Source organism: Lissotriton helveticus, chromosome 5_1 (assembly GCF_964261635.1).
Source record: "Lissotriton helveticus chromosome 5_1, aLisHel1.1, whole genome shotgun sequence".
Classification (NCBI taxonomy): domain Eukaryota; kingdom Metazoa; phylum Chordata; class Amphibia; order Caudata; family Salamandridae; genus Lissotriton; species Lissotriton helveticus.
Window position 1 is genome coordinate 1,065,611,797 of NC_136065.1, and position 20,690 is coordinate 1,065,632,486.

Genomic DNA, 20,690 nt, shown 5'->3' on the forward strand with positions numbered 1-20,690 from the left:
TGACTCCCCAAGAAATCATGGTAACAGATCTAAAACCCTTTTCGTTCACACGCTCATGTATACCCAAAGGAAATACGCTAGGAATACACAATCTGCAGTTTCAATATTTATTGAAGAAATGAGATTCTTGAGTAAAATATGTGTGCTGTAATTACTAATAGATGGAAGCCTGTAACTATAATCAGCAATAATAAAACAATGGAGAGAATGAATAATTCCACCAATGTGCTAAAAAAGTGAATATATGCTAGAATATATGTAGTATAATAAAGCATAATGAAGTGTGATCCTACCTAACGCTCCCAACCTAGGTTTGAATGGGGTGGATGATCTGCCAAGAATACCTACCAGGAGCCGTATTACACATGACTGCACCGACGCTAGTTGTCGCTGTGCGCTGGAGTATGTTTGTGTTTATGTGCATTTGTGTCTGTGCGCTAATACAACATGCGCACAGACGTAAACGCACATAAACACAGAGCTCAAAGTCTGTGCCAACATCACAGTGCATTACAAACCAATCTTCTATAATGCCATTGGGGGCATACTCTGATGCACAGCGTCAACGAGCGCTTGCTCAGTCATGTGTAATACGGCCCCAGGTAATCTAACTCTCCAATACCTGTGGGTAAGTGTCATCAGGCTGTCCATCTTGATGTAGAGAGGGACATCCCCCGTGGATGTGACAGAAATCAACTGAGCTGAGCTGTAATTCAGGCGATCTGCAATCTCGAAATGTCAGCAGAGTGCACAGACAGACTATCGAGTTTAAAATGTTGACATACACAAATATTGAGTTTTAAATACCGTGATACAGAAATATCGCCAGGAAGAATATTGTCGTCAAGAATATCGACTTGCAGGTAAGAAATATCATTTTGGGACATATCGAAGTTATTAATATCGTTTGCAAAAATATAGTTATTTAAAATATTGAGGTTTTCATTATTACTATGTATTGTAGTATGTATTTTAAAAAGTATGTGATCTATTTTTTTATATAAGAATTTGTTTTGTTTTTTAATAAATGTGTTAAATGTTTAGTAGTTATTAATTGTATCTTAATTACATTTTGCATTTTTAAGTTTTGTAGTGGTTTGTGGGTTGATAGGGGAATAGTTGTTTTATCATTTATTTAACATTTTATTATTATATCTCTTCAGTGTTATACAAGTGCATCAAATAGTACTCCGCATGTAACTTACTTCAATCTAAATGTACATCCTCAATACTTTCAATACAGGTCAACATTAGAAACCACAATGATGAATTTAAAAAACACTCCATTCAACCCCAATCATACCAAATCTCCCATAAGTCTACATTACTATCCATGCATCCTTTCGCACAATAAAACAACATTTCGGCACTTCAGTATCACAGGTCTTGAGCATGTGCAAAATTTCAGTACATTTTGACTATACAATTTCAGTTCATCTCTCCGTTACTCATAATAACTTTTAGTATTGTAACATTTGTGTGTCCTAAAGATCACATCAAAGAAGTCCCAAGTGAAATGCTGTCAACTTGATTTATTCACATTATCATGGCTCTGATAGATTCTATTTAATGTATGTTTCGGCAATCAAAGCCTTCTTTAATTTTGTCACAATTCAAGACCCCACATTGGTTCGCATGACCTGAAAAATGTCAACAAAATCTCTTTTGGATCACACATAAAATCATACTGCCATTTACCAACCACTATAAAGTGAACTAGCCAACCGCCATCTGTCAACATGCCAATATCCAAGTGTGAACTTTCTCTGCCTATAAACAATTTAGTGAAAAAAGTTCTTCCTTATGTCCCATCAGGACATCGGTAGCCACCACTTGTGCATTTATTTCTTCTAGTGACTAGGTAAACCCTATGCCATCCTTTTCCCCCTAGTATTAGTTTTACGTTTGCCTACCATGGGCACAGTCGTTACTCCAGATACCGTCTTGACATGAAAATAACAACTTGCTCTGAGATGAATTGAAAACCAAGGAGACTTGTTTGGAAAAAAAATATGTTCCAGCATATTAACGGGATAGGTCCTATTCTTACCGGGATAGCTTTACTAAATGGCATATGTTATACCTGGTGAGTCTATCCCAGTGTGATCAGGACTTATATTTCTGCAACATATCTTTTTTTGGACAGAGTCTCCCTTGAAATGAGCCTCGACGGTCCCAGACAAGAGTCATCAAAATGCTGGTAAATAATACAACAACAAAGTGATTTAAAAATGCATGCTATGTAAAAGAAAAACTACAAGTGTATGGCTCCAACATTACTCAACAATAGCTCATTGTGCAGACAGTAACCCATATACGTCGCCCCAGATTTCTGGAAACTCACATAGGCAGTGGTTTACTGATAATCCAAGGGCCCCCTCTTCCTACTCAGTACTCAAGCAGACAGCTCTCAGTTGAAAAATGCCTGCACTCCATTCTATAGTATTCTCATATTATAAGTATGTACTTGTATCCACCTGCTCAGCCCAGTGTGTGTGTATTCTTATTAGAATCCTAGTGTGGGTGGAATGTTGGATGCATCAGAGCTACAGTTAAGGATGGGCTGAGCGGCCAGTAGGCTGCTCCTGATGGGGCTGTAATCTTTTTTTTTTTTTTTTTTCTTTTTTGGTTAAAAACTTTTATTGAGCAATCAAAGAAAAATCACAGAGATGGGCCTACAACCACACGGGCTGGCCGCTAATAGCAACGCACAACATAAGAAGCAAACGATTACTTCCGAGGCCAGGCACAAATCAGATACCAAGTATTGCTCAAAACATAGGACAGGACATAACAATTTTCTGTAATAAACATAAAAAAACTACAAACTCTAAACAAGGCGAATGCACATTAATCAAGGTCAGCCCAGAAGGCGGAGGGGAAAGCTACTAATCAGGAAGACGAAAGCACAATCAGTGGGACTCGACAAAGCTGGGGGGGGGGGGACAGCGGGGAGGACAGGAAAATCCTAGAACAGCATGAAAAATTTCGGGAACACCAGCCTAGGGAGATAGGGTAACATCGGGAGTGTCAACCAAGGGAGGGGTACAAATGTCTCCACGATATTCGTTCCACTGACCCCAAATCTTCGTCCACGCCCTGGGTCTGCCCCTAGCTACATAGACGGTCTTCTCTCGGAACATGGACCAGTCCATGTTATCCTCCCACACCGAGACGTCGGGAGGTCTGGACGCGCCCCAGAGCTGCGCAATGTCTCGCTTCGCGACCATGTATCCCAAGGTCGCCCATCTGGCCTGGGCCACAGAATAGTCGGTGGGTTCCCACACATTCAACAGGCATCGTCGGGCCTCAGGCCGGAGGGTAATGCCAGTCACAACAGTCATCACCGCAAGCACATCAATCCAGTAGGCCGCTACCACCGGGCACTCCCAAAGAATATGCAGAAATGTAGCACTCATCCCACAACCACGTTTGCATAAGCCATCCGGGGAAAAACCCATTACTACCAGACGCGGACCAGTTACATACACCCGGTGGAGGATCTTAAGTTGAACCAAACGAAGACGGGCGGGGATGGCGACCTCTTTCGGAGAAGAGAGTGCCGACTGCCAATCCTCGTCATCCAAGTCCAACCCGTCACCGACCCAAACCTCCCGAAGTCGGAGCAGTAAATCAGCGCGATTATTAATCAGTTTCTTATAAATCAGGGAGATAGTGCTATCGGGCAGGTGTCCATCCAGTATGCGATCCTCAAGGGGGGAGGACTCGGGTAGGGTCACATCAGGAGTCAGTACTGAGGCCAGAGCATGCCGGACCTGCAGATATCGAAAAAACTCTCTATCACTCAAGTCATATTCGGCCTTAAGGGCCTGGAAAGACTTCACTCTACCCTTCACACAGACATCACCCACTTTACATATCCCAATCATATCCCAGCGGTCAAAGCCCTTAGTAGACCAGAGACATCCCAAACGTTCGGAAGCATAAAGCGGAGTCGCCATTGTCAGTCGGTTCTCCCATCCCAAACTCACATTCGCGGCGCGCCACACATTGACTGCTATCCTGGACGGGCCCGTAAGATGGCGCCCAGCCGATCTGGAATAAAGCGCTCTATTAAAATCCCCTCCCGGCAGCTGGAGTCTATCCATCTCAAAGGCCGGATCTCGACCCGGGGAATACATTGCGTGGTTAATGGCAGACAGCTGGGTAGCCCAATAATATCTCTTGATATCGGGGAGCGCCATGCCCCCGTCGTACCAAGGGATAGTAAGTTTCGCGAGGGCGATACGTGGACGCCCGTCCCAGATCAGTTGCCTTTGAAGACTCTCGATCTCTCGGAAATAGGTAGCGGGAACGTCGTCAAAAGAATTTTGAAGTGCGTATAGGAATCGTGGCAAAGACATCATTTTAAAAAGGGCAGCCCTGCCCAGAGGAGACAGGGGTAGTTTACACCAGCGGGCCACATCCAGTCGCAGTCTAAGAAGCGGGGGGAGGAGATTACGCTCGAACCGAAGTGAAGAGTCCAGCGTAATAAAGATCCCCAAATACTTGAAGCCAGACTGGACAACCTGGATAGGAAATCTGTCCGGTAATGGGGGCAAAACACCCGAGAGAACATACACACAGGACTTAGCCCAATTAATCACCAGACCTGAGTTAGCACCAAACGAAGTAAGAACGTCAAATAAGACATTTAAAGATTTACGCGGGGAAGTAAGATCCAGAAGAATGTCATCTGCGTAAAGCGAGACGCGGTCTTCAAAATCCGGGGACCAACGGATCCCTTTGAGTGAAGGTTCCCATCGAAGCCACGCAGCTAACGGTTCCAGGGCAAGCGCGAAAAGCAACGGAGACAAGGGGCATCCCTGACGGGTCCCTCTACCCAGGCAGAAGGGGACAGAAACCCGACCGTTCACCACCACCTGTGCCAAGGGTTCGGCGTATAACAATTTCACCCAACCAATAAACTCAGGTCCGAAACCAAATTTCTCAAGAGCTGCCCAAAGATAGGGCCACTCTACCGTATCAAAGGCCATCGAGGCGTCTAGCGAAGCCAAAATGGCCGGCTCCGTCAGAAGCCCCGCCCTCGCAACAGCTCCGTGGAGACGACGTAGGTTAAGAGCCGTGTTGCGATGCGGGATAAATCCGGATTGATCCGGATGAACCAAGCCACCAATGACCGTCAAGAGGCGGGTAGCCAGAAGCTTAGCTAGAACCTTGGGTTCAACATTCAACAGGGAAATGGGCCTATAAGACGAACAAAGGTCCCGAGGTTTACCTTCTTTGGGAATAACAACAATCGTAGCCAGACGCTGATCATATGGGAGAATACCCCGCTCCCGGGATTCCAAAAACATGGTGCGAAGATAGGGCGCCACCTTATCAGGGCGTAGCTTGTACAATTCAATTGGCAATCCATTCGGGCCCAAAGCTTTGCCCGAACGGAGTGAGCGAATGGCCGTCGCTATCTCGTCCGTAGTGAAAGGGGACTCCAAAGAGACTCGGTCTAAATCGGAAACACTGGGCAGAGCTATATCACGCAACAAAAGGCGAGAGTCATCAACATCCCGTTCAGACACAGGGGAATAAACCACACGAAAATAGTCCGCAAAACATTCAACTATTCCAACCGGGTCGGTCACTCTCACACCATTCGAAGTCTGAATCACAGGCACCACACGACTCGCCCTCTCCTTCTTATCCAACCATGCCAGCAATTTACCCGCTTTGTCCCCCACATCATACAAACGACCCTGTTGCTCCCGAAACATCAGTTTAGCCGCATCTGTAACCAAAGACCTATAAGCAAATTGTTTCAGACCAAGGGCGTGGAGTTTACCAGGTGTAACATCCGACTCCAGGTCAGCCTCTATCTCAGCGATCTCCCTCTCAAGGTCCACCACCTCTCGATTCCTCGCCCTTTTAGATTCAGCAATAAGGGAAAGAGCCTGCCCGCGAATCACTGTCTTAAAGGCCTCCCACAGGGATATCGCAGAGGAGACGGACCCCACGTTGTCTAGAAAATAGTCGTCCAAAGACTTAATCAAGAGATCACGGGTCTCGGGGGAGGTGAGGTACCATGGGTTAATAGGAGCCACCCGGCCCGCCGCCCCCACCCCCACCTCAAAACAAAGCCAGAGCGGTGAATGATCAGAGATGCCCCGGGGGAGGTGTCTAATCTCGCGAACCGCCGGCGACTGCGCCGCAGGCATCAGGAAATAATCCAGTCTAGACAAACTCCCATGGCCCCAGAATGGAAAGTGTATTGAAGCTGAGTAGGATGCATAAGCCTCCAGCAATCCACCAAGCCAAACGTATCCAGAAACCCACCCAGCCACTGTTGGGCCGAAGGAGTGTCCCTAGGGGGGTGACGATCGCTTAGACCGGAGAACACAGAATTAAAGTCCCCAGCTATGAAAAGAATACTATCAGGGAGGTTCAACAACACCCGACCCAAATCGGAAAAGGTAGAGGTCTGTAGACCGGGGGGCACATAAACGGCAAACAAGGAAAGGGTCCGACCCTCATAGCGTCCCACGAGGACGGCGTAACGCCCCCGATCATCAAGGATCACATCATCAATAGCCAGGGGGAGGGAAGCCCGAACAAGGATACCCACCCCCCTGGAACCCGTGGTAAACCCCGAATGCGCGGCGAGGCGATAGCCCCACCTATTCATTGCACGACATGTATTGCCCACCAAATGAGTCTCCTGTAGAAAAACAATATCCGGAGACAAACGTCGTAGACATCGCAACACCACACCCCGCTTAATGCGATCCCCCAGACCATTGACATTCCACAAAATAAACCTCAACCCGCTACCCCCCATCCCACACAGCGACGCCGAAACCCCCCCCCAATGAGCATGACATCAAAAACATCATTAGCAGGATAGAATCGCCTTGATAAAACAAAACACAAACATCAAACTTCCCATCCACCCACCCCCCAACAATCAAGAAAACACCCCCCACCCTGCACCCCTGCAAGAAGCTAAAAAGCCACCCCAACATGCAGTGTGCCTGTCGCCCAAGAACCCCCATGCTACAAAAAGACCCCGGAGGAGGAAAGGCCCTGGCCCACCCGCCACCCCGATCAAGACAAATAACGTAGAGAACACACAGACAGTAGAGGCACTTAGGCATAAAATCCCAGAAGAAGTTACTCTACACGAAGACCCGGGCATAGACAAGTAGTTCAGCTCTCTACACCACCCTCAGCACCACCCGGGTGGTCGGCGGGCTCAGTCGCAGGAGGCCGGTCCGGCAGAGAGTCCAGCCAGTCATTCACAGAATCAGGCCGATCAAAGAAAAAGGTTCGGTCATTGTACTCAACTCGCAGCCTGGTCGGAAAAAGCATAGCATAGCTCAATCCCATGTCCCGGAGGCGCTTCTTGACTCCACGGAAGCCCATACGCTGTTTCTGCACCTGTTGAGAAAAGTCCGGGTAAAAGTTCACCGTGGCATTCTCAAAGGCCACCGGGCCCTTCACGCGCAATGCCTGCAGGATAGCGTCCCGATCCCTATAGTGGAAGAGTTTCGCAACAATAGGCCTCGGCGGGGCGCCCGGCTTACCCTGGCCTCCCGGAACACGATGGGCACGTTCCACTGCGAAGAATTTACTCAACCCAGACGGAGAGAGGTAGTTCTGGATCAGGTCCTCGACCAGGAGATCAACAGAGTGCGGGTCTGGATTCTCCGGAACGCCAACCACACGCACATTACAGCGACGTGCCCTGTTCTCAAAGTCCTCCAAGCGCCGGGTCATGAAATCATTCACCCTACGGAGATTGCCAATCTCCGTCTGTATCTCCGAGACGTCTGCCGTGAGGCTGGATGATTTGAGATCCAATGACTTCACCTTCTCATTGGTTTTAGATAGGTCGGCCCGAATCAAGTTCACATCAATGGCCACGGTGTCGATTTTGTGGGCCAAAGCTTCATACTGTTGGCCTATTGTTTCCTTCATGCCAGAAATGGCACCCATGATGTCCTGCAAGGACGGCTCCGTTGACGCGTCCACAGTGTGGTCAACCACACTCGGGCCAGGCAGGGCGGCTCCAGGGGACCCCCTCAAATGGGTGTAACGGTCCATAACATTAGACTGGACCGGGCCCCCACGCAGGGGCGTCTTGGTCTTTCGTGTCTCTCGGTCCCCTCTGCCCGCCATGTCGGAAACCGCGTCACCAGGAGACCCACTCGACCCGATGGAAATGACCACAGGAAAGTAGGGCGTCGGGACCAAAAAGCAGCGGCGAGGGTACCACTAGGAGTGAACTAGCCTGGAAGGAGAATAAGCTGGCCAAAGGCCCGACAGCCGTCTCGTGCGTCGGACCCAGCAAAGGCCAGACTCCCCTGCCAGATGTCTCAGTCTGAGGCAGAATCGAAACCGAAACTTAAGAGGGGGACCCACAAGTCCAATCCCCCTGCCGCTGTTGTTCAACTCCAAGACGGCCACAGTGCCGCACCCAGTCCCGGGCGCACCTCAAGGGCGGACCCCGAAAGTTCGAGTCGTCGTATCTTCGGCGCCCCGGGTCCAAATCAAATTCCAAAATTCCCAGGAAGATCAGCCCAGCGTCCTCTACACAAATCCTCGTGAAGAATCCGGATATGTTCAGGATATCATGCCGGGAGTGGCGGGGGTCCGGAGAGCGCTGTGCTCACGTGGCCATCACGGATGCCCGCCAAGCTCCTCCTGGGGCTGTAATCTTGACTATGACTTCTGCTTAATAAACACCTTCTACAAGTACCTGATATGGTCTATGGTGTCTACATATCTACACCAGAACCTGTGGGACATACTCACTACATTTTGGCGACGAGGAATCAACGAACCTACAACTTTAAAGGATGAAGTGCACCTGAAGTCTAACAAGTAAGCTATTTATAAATGTCAAGCAACGATTTACCTTCTTGAAAGATAAAACAGCAACTTAAAACACAACTAAATGAAAAGAAATGATGATCAAGCTGATTAAAAAGCACACACCTCAAGATAAAAGATTATTTTCAAGTAACCAGACCAACTGCTACCTGCCTGCCCCATCAGAGTCCATCACAACGGACAGCCCAAATGCAGGTGAGCTGTGTCTGTATATTTTCTTTAAAAAAAAATATTTATTAACATGCTGCATGTGAAAACGAAAAAGATGTTCAACCCTCAAACAAAGCCAAGTTTAAAAATGATATCTGCCTAAATTTTTTAAAGAAAAGAATGAAATTGACTTTGTGCATCTTTACTTTGCCCACCGGAGAGGAGCCAAATTGTCCTTCACTGAGAGGCAGTTTATAGTCTCATGGACAAATATCGTCAGAGCTGTTTACTTCAGCCTTCCGTTTTTTTTTGTGTGAGAAACACTCATGTCAATTCAGTAACTTTCTCTTTCTCCAATGTCATACAAGGAAATTCAAATTGACAAGTATTTGAAACGAGTGAAGTTAATTTCTGATGTTTGGCATGGAGGATACTTGTACGACTATGACTATGACGATTTAAAGTAATTCCTGCCAAATCACTCGTAATGTGATATTTTCCTAAAGGAGCCGAATTTAACATCAGCTCATGTTTTTTTTCATGTAAGGAGGTGGTGGTAGTGTGTCAATTGGTGACTTTGAGAACAATTTTTTTTCTATTTCTTCAAAAAAAAAAAAAAATGTTTTCAAACAACGCCATCGCATCGTTTGGATTTAAATAGATCTTGCACGCGCTACTCACTGTTTCATGAAGCGTCGGATGGAAGCAAGGATCGTTTCTTGTGATGTCTTCTCTGTCTTACTGGATAAATCAGCTACATGTTGACGCTGACAAGCAGCAACGAACCTAGAGCCATCCGGCTTGACGCAAGTAACGTGCCTCCATTTTCAGAATTGATCTTCAGCCTCTATGTCTAATGTGATGACTGTCAACTTGAGGTAAAAGTTTAGTTTGCCTTTCAAATTTATTTCATAAAGACTGCATTTTCAAACATCGCTAATATTCGTGCTGACATTCAATGTGAGGTCAAGGTGTTTCTCTGATATTCTGATTTTCCTCATACATGACTATTTTTATTTTCATCAGAGATTTAATCGTCCCGCTCGCACATCGTATTTGCCTGCATCTTTACACGGTGACAGGCACACCTTTGAATTTAAAGAAATGACGTTTTATTTTAACGAATCTTGCCTGTTTGCAACTTAACTTGGTGACAGGCACACCATTAATTTAAAGGAAATAGTGTTATGTTTTTAAGGAAACCTGCCTGTTTACCTCTTTCCGATGACAGGCACACCTCTGTTATTTTTGTCATTTTCAACTCTATCTAAGTAAAAAGGCTTTTGAGAATGTTTTCCTACATTATTTGACGTAATATGAAATGTTTTATTTAATTCGTGTTTAAATATTTTCCACTGCTTTTGTTTTTCTACAAAAATGTTAACTTAAAAGTTGTGGTTAACATAGGGGTGGGTACTTAGTCCCATTTCCTTTAAGGAACAGATTTCCTTTTTTTGAAAGTTTGGGGGTGGATTCTTAGTCTTGTCACCCCACTTTCAAGGTATTTATCCCTGTTTAGGGATGGGGATGGGTTTTAGTCCCTTCACCCCTTGTTCCTTTTGCGATGGGAGTAGGTCTCAAGTCCCATTTTCCCCTGTTCTTGCATTTCATTTTGGTGTGGGTTTGAGTCCCATTACCTCTACTTGTATTTTATTCATCCCTGTTTTGAGATGGGTGTGGGTTCTAAGTCCCATATTCCCTTGTTTACGCATTTTTGATATGGGTTTCAATCCCATTACTTCTTCCTATTATTGGGTTATCCCTGTCTTGTCTTGGGATGGGTGTGGGTTCAGAGTCCCATTTTCCCTAATTATACGCTATTCTCTTTGGTGTGGGTTATAGTCCCATTACCTCATGAAGTTCGTAATCCCTGTCCTGTTTTTTTTTTTGTTTTTAGTGAGGAGGTTTTGTTTGTCATGACTTTTGGGTTTTAGTCACAAACGATTTACACGTTGGTCTTAGTCCAACAGTGTTTCCTTACTAGAAGTGTGGCGTATTTAGTTACTTTCTGCCACATTCTTCTAATGCTAGTAGTAGTTTCCATGATTTTGTTTCTCTCATTATGAATCTGTTTGGGGTCTTGTTGTCCCCTTATGTTTACTAAAAGTCGTCAGCTTTTCAAGTATTGCTTTCTATTTTCAATTATTAATTATTGAAGGAGGAAGATGGTGTCAGTTTATTTATTTCTTTTCGCTTTCTTCCTTCTTTAATAATTTAGATTTCTGTTTTCCCTCTCGTGATGTTTTTTCATATTCATCCCTGGGTCACAGATTTCTTCGAAGTTTATATTTTTCTTGTGTATAGTTTCCCTTTACTTACTCTTCTGTTCTTTTGCTTTTAATTATTAAAGGGAGAGGATAATGTAGTATTCTCATATTATAAGTATGTACTTGTATCCAGCTGCTCAGCCCAGTGTGTGTGTATTCTTATTAGAATCCTAGTGTGGGTGGAATGTTGGATGCTTCAGAGCTACAGTTAAGGATGGGCTGAGCGGCCAGTAGGCTGCTCCTGATGGGGCTGTAATCTTGACTATGACTTCTGCTTAATAAACACCTTCTACAAGTACCTGATGTGGTCCACGGTGTCTACATATCTACACCAGAACTTGTGGGACATACACACCACACATTCCATCGGTTCCTTAAGTGCCAAACCTGCCTTTCTATTAAAGCTTCAGGCGGTGCTGCTTCCTCACTCGTTCATCTATCACTCAGCTGAAATTAGATGGCTCTAAGACAGCCAGATGCTTCCTCAGCTCACATGCCTTTTTTTGCCTTATGATCCCTGAATCCATTTTGTAGAAACTGGCCAGCGTGTTTTTCTATGCTCCAACAACACCAAGCGTCTTCTTGGTTTAGATCCCCCCAAGGGTGGGTGTCATGTACTTGTATAATCAAAGTGCACCTTGTGCCTAACTACTAGTTCACACATCAGACATCTTGAAGTGGCATTAGATGTCTATATCTAAGGTGTTCCCAGTAGCTATAGCAATGCTCTACTTTCATGACTGTAGGATATGGGTGTTGAAAAAAGAAGATTGTCATTTATGAGTCAATCATCCTTGAAGATTAAACCCCATGTGGGGGCATATAATATGCTAGTATCTGCCATACGCACCTGGTATATCATAGCTGGTCTGGACGGTAGATACTTAGGGCCTGATTCTGATGGGGTTAGGAAAGCAGTCCCACCTAGGACCTGATCCTGATGCGGTTAGGAAGGCCTCCTAATAGCATTTGCTCCTTCCAAATTGGATCGGGTATGTGTCTTCCCGACCCATGGCCCAATTATGATGTGGTTAGGAACATATGCTCCCATTGAAGTCAATGGGAGTCCAACCAAATCATATCTGGAAGCATCCGGATGCATCGTACTCCGTAGGTCGGACTCTCTCGATCCGAATGGGTCGTAAACCATTTCCAAACCGATTTAGTCGGGAAGCTTTCCAACCCGCATCAGAATCAGGCCCTTAGGGGTGAAATCAAATATCTATAACTCGAGTGCCCAGAACAACTGTTCAGGTACACTGCTCTAACATGTTGATGGTGACCCCCCACTCGTATGGGCCCCTGGCATGAGGAGATGTTGAGCTAAAAGATTCAACTTAATAGAAAAGCTTCTAATTACCCTATGTTTCTGTGGGAGCCATCTTGAAATTGAGCTGACCGAAGGGGTAAGACTCATTGGCACTGCTTCGTCCTTGGGAGATTTGTATTACAGCCTGAGATCTGTTTAATGCTGGCCTTTTCTCCTATCTAGCATCACTGAATGTAGAGAATCATGTTCTCCCTAGGCCTGAGCATGAAATTTTGCTCCGCTTGTGGAGTTTGTGGAGTTTTTCCCACTCCGCACTCTGTATCGTGCAGACTTCTGAAAAATGTGGAGCGGAGTTTGCGCTCACCAAAGTTAAGTTGGCTAGCGAGGAAAACTTACTCCAGATGACCTCCTGGCATGATTTCTCAACGCGGGCCATCACAGCTCGCGTTGAGATACATTCCGTTTGCGTTGGGGAAGCTGCCGCTTGACTAGAACATCTACGCAAGCAGCAGAAAGAACCAGCTTCATCTTGCACTGCACATGGTGCCGTTCACACTAATTTACCAGCACGGGACAAACACCGGGTGCTAAAAATCAGCGTAAGCGCACTCCATGACTCAACACACTCCACGGCTCGCTGCATAGTTTTTGGGTCACTCAGCGAACTCCACCCAGGCCTAGTTCTTACCCAGTATTTCATTGTTCAGACTTTAATTTCTAAGTTAAAGATCCAAAAAACCTCATGCATCTTACTGATATATGTCTGAGCACTGCAATTTCTTGTAATCACTTTTTCTTTTTTTTTTTATCTTTTTATTGTTCAGTTCATAGCATACAAAAGAAAAAAGAAAAAAGAGACACAAGCTTAGGAGCAAATGACATTCAAAACAGAGAAATAGATATAAAATTGTAGCATTGTAGCATTTTTATTTTTACAGCGAAATCTCCAAATGTTGAAGCATGGGTTGCAATATTTTTAACCCTGATTGTTTCTTCTTCAAAGATTTAAGACGGTACAAAATTCAAAATAGAACACATTATATAACTTAGCCCGCCACATTTCATATGCCGGGGCCTCTGGTTTCAACCACATCATGGCGATACATAGTCTAGCCACCGCCATTGCCATAAAAATAAAATAGTGGTAAGCATAGCAATTCTGTATACTTTCTCCATCTTTACCCACCCCAAAGAGCAGCATTTCCCAACTTATAGCGCATGGCACCTTAGTTGTTTCTAACAAGAATTGCTCAATGCATAAGAAAAACTGAGTTAGTGCATTGCAATCAAAAAATATATGAACAATATCTGCTTCCTCCATTTGACACCTAAAACATTTTCCATCATAGTTATCGCCCCACTTCATCATTTTAGCTGGCGTATGATATAGGTTAAAAAGAGTTTTATAATTCGCGGACAAGATTACTTCACCAGCCATATCAATTGATGCTTGCAATAATAAACCAGAGTTGCCTAATCGAGTCTGCCACTTTGTATCTTGAATAGCAATATCGTCTTGTTGCTTTGAGAGTAATATTTCATATAAAATCCCTATCTTTGCCCCTTTTAACAAAGCTTCGATAAATTCATTACAAAGAATACCCTGTGACCTGCAATGTTTATATAAGAAGTCACGTAGCTATAAATATTTTAAAAAATCGTTCTTGGTTATTGCATATATTTCCATTAAATCCGTAAACAACACCAATGCCCCATCCATATACATATCGCCTAAACGACAAACCCCTTTATCTCTCCATGCTTTCATCTTCGTATCTCAAAATATCCCCGGGAACATTTCCATAGAGTCAAGGGGTGTATAATAATTAATCGGTTTTATAGCCAAGATTTTACAAAGCGGTTTCCACCCCTTATAGGCTGCGGTCATAGTTTTAAATCTAGTGCATTTAAAATAACTCGGCTCAAAGAATTTAAGCAAAGCTTCACACGCCTGGTTCCCTAATAACATCTGGTAAATATTAGGCGATTAAAACTGCTGTGTCTCCCCACCAATTACCATATACTTTGAATTTTGTATAAGGCAGACTAAATAATATAGAATAAAGTTTGGAACCCCCCACCCACCGCACGCCAATGGTACCGTCATATATTTTGAAGCCCGGGGGGCTTTCTTCCACCCCCAAATAAACCTGTCCGTAATTGATTGGAGCTGCATTAATTGTATCCTTGACAACACCAAGGGAACTGTCTGGAAATAATAAAGCACTTTAGGGAGTATGCACATCTTTAACACGTTACGGCACCCAACCATTGTCAGATGTAGACATTCTACCTTTTCTAGCTGTCTTTTAACAGATCCTAATATATCAGTCCAATTATTTCCTGAATGAACATCCTAATTTTAATCCCCAGGTACTTAGCCTCTGGTGTTACTCGTGGCTCCCCTGGGCACAGCCCTACCGTGCAAACAACTTTGGTTTTAGAGATATTTAATTTGTACCCAACAACCTGTCCAAACACTTGCGTCAAGCCTTCAACCTCGCTTAATGCGGGCGCAGGGTCCGATGTCACAACCGCAATGTCATCAGCGTAAGCAAGAACGTGTACTTCATACTTACCAACTAACATTGATTGTGTAGAGTTAGTAGACTCCAATAGCTGTAATAATGGCTCTATATAAATAGAAAAAAGCAGAGGAGAACATGGACATCCCTGCCTTGTTCCCCTGGTGATATATACAAAAGATGATTCATGCCCCATGGTGCATATTTTAGCTCGAGGGCCCTTGTACATGGTTTGTAATGCCTGCAGAAACTCAGGTCCAAACCCCATCTTGTGCATTGTAGCCCATAAAGAAGCCCATGTAACACGGTTGAATGCTTTTTCAGCATCTAAAAAAATAATACCAATGTTCTTTTGAAGCGCGGTTGCATAGTCTATTAACGATATAACCCTGTGCAAGTGATTAACCATGCTTCTACCTGGGAGAAACCCATGCTGATGCCGAGATACAAGCAACGGGAGAACTTGCACAAGCCGAGTCGCCAATATTTTAGAATATATTTTGGCATCAGCATTGATTAATGATATGGGCCTATATGACCCAGGGGGAGCGGGGGGTTTGTCCTTTTTTTTAAAGACTACTATATTGGCGTCATCCCAAGACACCGGAGGATTTCCACCTTGAGCTATTATAAAAGTAACAAGCATGTCCTCCTTAATAGTACCAAATAGTAAATGATAAACCTCCAAAGGGAGTTTATCCGGGCCAGATGCTTTCCCCAACGCTAAATCTTCTACTGCTAACTGTAATTCTTGCATGGAGATCGGAGCCTCCAACGTTTTCCTCTCAGAGGACCCAAGTTTACAAAAGTCATAATCCTGGAGGTATGACTCTATTAGGCCCTCGGCAACAGGATCTTGAGTATATAATTCTTGATAATACTTACAAAAAACCTCCATAATATCCTCCATAGTTTCAACTGTATTCCCTCTGTCATTCTCCAATATCTCAATACGTTGAGCCGCCTGCCTACCCCGCATTCTTTTAGCCAAGCATCTGCCCGTTGTCTCCCCATATTCATATCTCTCCGTTTTATGAATCTTATATTGAGCAGCTATATCCTGGCTCCATATCCCGTTAATCCTGGCTTTACTACTAGCGACCTTGGTTTGTGCAATTTGAGAGTCGGTATTAGATCGAATTGTAGCAATAAGCTCACACTCTGCTACTCTGAGTTCCTCAATCAAACCAGTAATCAAAGCTTTCTGTTGCTTTTGTTTAGCCCAGCCATAGCTACATGTTTCCCCCCTAAGACCAGCTTTAAAAGAGTCCCAGACCATTGGTTGAGTAGCAGTGCCTCTATTATATTCTAAAAACAGTTTAGCCCATAACTTGATATGAGTTATATATTCCTCGTCACTGACTAGCTTTTTACTAAAGGTGAATGCTCATACTTCACGTACCAACTTAAAGCAAGTCAAATCTATAACTACCGGGCTATGATCAGAAGTAATGCGAGGCATAACTTGCATCTTTGCACCGACAGTTAAAAATCGGGGTAAAAAATATAATCTAATCTCACAAATTTAGAGTGGGGAGAATAAAAAAAGGTATACCCCGAATTCCTAGGTTTTAACGTTGACCAGCCGTCGACGAGTCCATGTTGTGATATTAACTGGCTTAAAGCCCTATATACCTTCAACTTGCGGCCTTTATAGTTCTTAAAAAGAGGATCCCATGTGTGGATGTCTCCATGTATATTAAAATCCCCAAGTTGTATCAAAGGGGTTACCCACTGTGCTAGTTTAACGTTTAGAAACTCCAGAATTTCTGCCTCATCTAGATTAGATCCGTACACTGTGCATATTGTAACCTTGGTACCCCCTACTATACATTAAGTGATTGCCCACCGCCCAAGGTTATCAACCCGCATCCTGCCCGTACCGACTACAGCCCGACTTCCCATTATGGCCACACCTCTATTCATAGTAGATTGTCTAGATACAGCTAGCAAAGTAAATCCCATCATGGATAAGATTTTATAATTAGACCATGGAATATGAGTTTCCTGCAAACAGAGAACATCGGGATTAATTAAACGCAGCTCATTAATCACACGTTTCCTTTTCAAAACATTGTTGAGACCACAAACATTAAAGGAGCAGATTCGTAAACTCCTAGTCGCCATCGAACCTTGTAAATTGCTGGTCGTTAGCAGCTAGCCAAGAATCTAAGTCTATTCCACAATTCTTAAAACAAATGCTATGAACTGACATTTTATCTTTTTCCCCCTTACCCATATCCCCACCTCTCCCCCTGACCCCCTGTGCCCCCTAGCCCACCCACACACCAGCACACCAACCCCCACCATTCCCCTAAGGTGACCCCCCCTTAACTAAGGCAATAGGGCTGACCCCCCTTGTGATGTTCGGTGAGTGGCTCCCTGGATACTCGGCTCACTAAATCCACAAAAAACCTATTTTCCCACTTATTTTTTATTTTTATTTTTTCCTTCCCCTAACCTTATAGTAATAAAATCCCCAAGTAGTATCTAAGGGGTTACCCACTGTGCTAGTTTAACGTTTAGAAACTCCAGAATTTCTGCCTCATCTAGATTAGATCCATACACTGTGCATATTGTAACCTTGGTACCCCCTACTATACATTCAGTGATTGTCCACCGCCCAAGGTTATCAACCCGCATCCTGCCCGTACCGACTACAGCCCGACTTCCCATTATGGCCACACCTCTATTCATAGTAGATTGTCTTGATACAGCTCGCAAAGTAAATCCCATCACGGATAAGATTTTATAATTAGACCATGGAATATGAGTTTCCTGCAAACAGAGAACATCGGGATTAATTAAACGCAGCTCATTAATCACACGTTTCCTTTTCAAAACATTGTTGAGACCACAAACATTAAAGGAGCAGATTCGTAAACTCCTAGCCGCCATCGAAGCTTGTAAATTGCTGGTCGTTAGCAGCTAGCCAAGAAACTAAGTCTATTCCACAATTCTTAAAACAAATGCTATGAACTGACATTTTATCTTTTTCCCCCTTACCCATATCCCAACCTCTCCCCCTGATCCCCTGTGCCCCCTAGCCCACCCACACACCAGCACACCAACCCCCGCCATTCCCCTAAGATGACCCCACCCTTAACTAAGGCAATAGGGCAGACCGCCCTTGTGATGTTCGGTGAGTGACTCCCTGGATACTCGGCTTACTAAATCCACAAAAAACCTATTTTCCCACTTATTTTTTATTTTTATTTTTTCCTTCCCCATACCTTATAATAATTAAAAAAAAGAAAGGAAACAAATATAAAATCAAAAAGGGAAAGGGAAAAATCAGCGTTAGATCAAAAATGTCCAGATTAGTATACCAGTCCATCAAGCCAAAGTATATAGATACTCTTTCGCAGCTGCCTCAGATGTGAAACATCAGATCTGGCCCTTGTTTTTAATGTCCTGCTTGTAGTAAGAATACTTGGAGTCCCTTTGTTTGAAAAGGAACAAATAGCTGCCGTAACTTCCATCGTTTCTCGACTGTAGAGTGACAAAAATCAGGCCGGACAAAAAACTGTATTCCTTTTCCAGTTCTCTTCCTGTCAGGTCTAGCCATATCATACAGTGCCTGCCTTGCCAAAAACTTTTGTTCAAAGAAATCAAAATGGCCCGCGGTTGCTAGGGTTCTACTTGCCCACTTCTTACCGGTCGCTGCCGAAAAGGAAATCTGTGGGCCCGCTGATACTCGCGAACCCAGTTCCATTCTGTTACTTCAGGAAGCGCTTCCTCAATAACTCTGCCACAAATTTACATACATCCTGTCCCTTGAGACCTTCTGGGACCCCAAGTAAGCGTAAATTATTACGACAAAGATGATTTTTCAATTTGGCAATCTTGTCGTGCACATCATCTTTGTGTGCCTTTATTTCAGCAACGTCAGCCTTTTGAGACACCATCTGGTCTTCTAAGGATGATATCCGCGCCTCCGCTTCCACCATTGTGTCAGTAAAGTCATTGCATGTTTTGGCCGGGCGTCGAACAGTATTTTGTAACTTCTTACATGCAGTGTGGGTTTTCAAATGTGCAGCTCGGGCCTCCAACCTATGATCATTAATAGATCTATACATTTCCTCCAACAATACTTGACCGGACCCTTGGCTAGATGCCTCTAGATCTGCACCCCCACTAGCTTGACCTGATAGATCTAATCTCTCTAATAGCTGTGTGCCTACGGAAAGATCCCAGTCGGTCATTTCAGTGGTAGCTGAACCTACACTGCCTCCTCTATCATTCTTCCGGATAGTGGAAGCCTGAGCTGAAGTGCCCGCGGAAAGAGTATTTTTATTTTGACTACCATCCAGCATAGTAGGGGTATTATCTCCACCACCGTCATCTGGAAGCGAGAGTTCTTCTTCCATATCTGACCCTTCGGACTGTTCCGAAAGCGAATAAAATTCCCCATCCTTACTGTTTAGCGGCTCATGGTCTTCTTCTTCGCTAACGGCACCCTCTCCATCCTCCAGTATGCCCGAATCTTTAACCCCTACACCGGTTTCTGCCGTAGTATGGAGTGTCCCAGAAAGTGGCGTGGGTACATCTAGAGATATTTGAGATGGATGGCATCGCTCCGCACTTTCTCCGTTTCCAGTTGCACCATCTTCAAAGTTAGGATTGAAAAGAGTGGTGCTAGTTTTTTTCGTTCCAGCAGCCAACTGGAACATTTGTGGTATCTTAGGATTACCTAAAGTTGTGTCTTTACTCTGCCCCACATTCCCAGAGTCTTGAACGCCCTGCATTTCTTTAGATTTTGCAGCAAGCGCAGCGCGCGTGCCAACTGCCCCTCCACCAGCAGGTCTGGTTTTCCCGCCACGAGCCGCCTTGGGTGGCATAGCAGAACACAACTAGTCGTAGTAGTGGTAGTATTGTTACATCAACAGCGACCAGAACACAATAGTAGTCCTCCTCCACCCGTATGAACTATCCAGAGGTCGCTACACCACTAACAACTCGCAGCCTGAAGATCAGTACGGAGTTTACGCTATACTGCCAAAGTTGGAGGATTTTCTAGCTCACCAAAACGCATGCAGACAGGTATATACCACTTCAGTCCCGGCACTTCGAAAATAGTGATCTACAGCTTCAGTGTTTTTTTTTTTCCTTCAATTGCAGCAGCCAGGCACAGATTAATCCTGCAGAGTAAATGCCGTCTTTAGAAGCGTTATTACATCCCACAAGTAAGCTTTTTTAGATACTCTCTTCCTGCCAGCGTCGTTCCCAACACCAAATGTTACCTTCAAGTTGCTCCCTGCTACGATGGCCTCTGGTGTGCTAACGTAGCCGGCATTCATACAACCGCCGAGGCGTCACTCCCCGCATTCGGCTCGCAGTGCTCAATCCGGCGTCCCTTCGGTTAGCACTTTTCACGCTGCTACCGCGCACCTCCACACTAGGCTCGCAGTGGTCAGTACAGCGTCTCCAGCGGTCGACCGCTTTTCCTACTACTACCGCAGATCTCTGCACTTCTTCACCGGCAGCCAGAGAATCCTGCAATGTTAAGATACAGCTGCGGCTGCAGTAGCCCCAGGTGTGGTAGCAAAGCCGGCGTTCATTCAACCGCCAAAGCGTCACTCCGCGTTAGACTCGCGGTTCTCAATCCGGCGTCCCTGTGGTGTCCCTGCG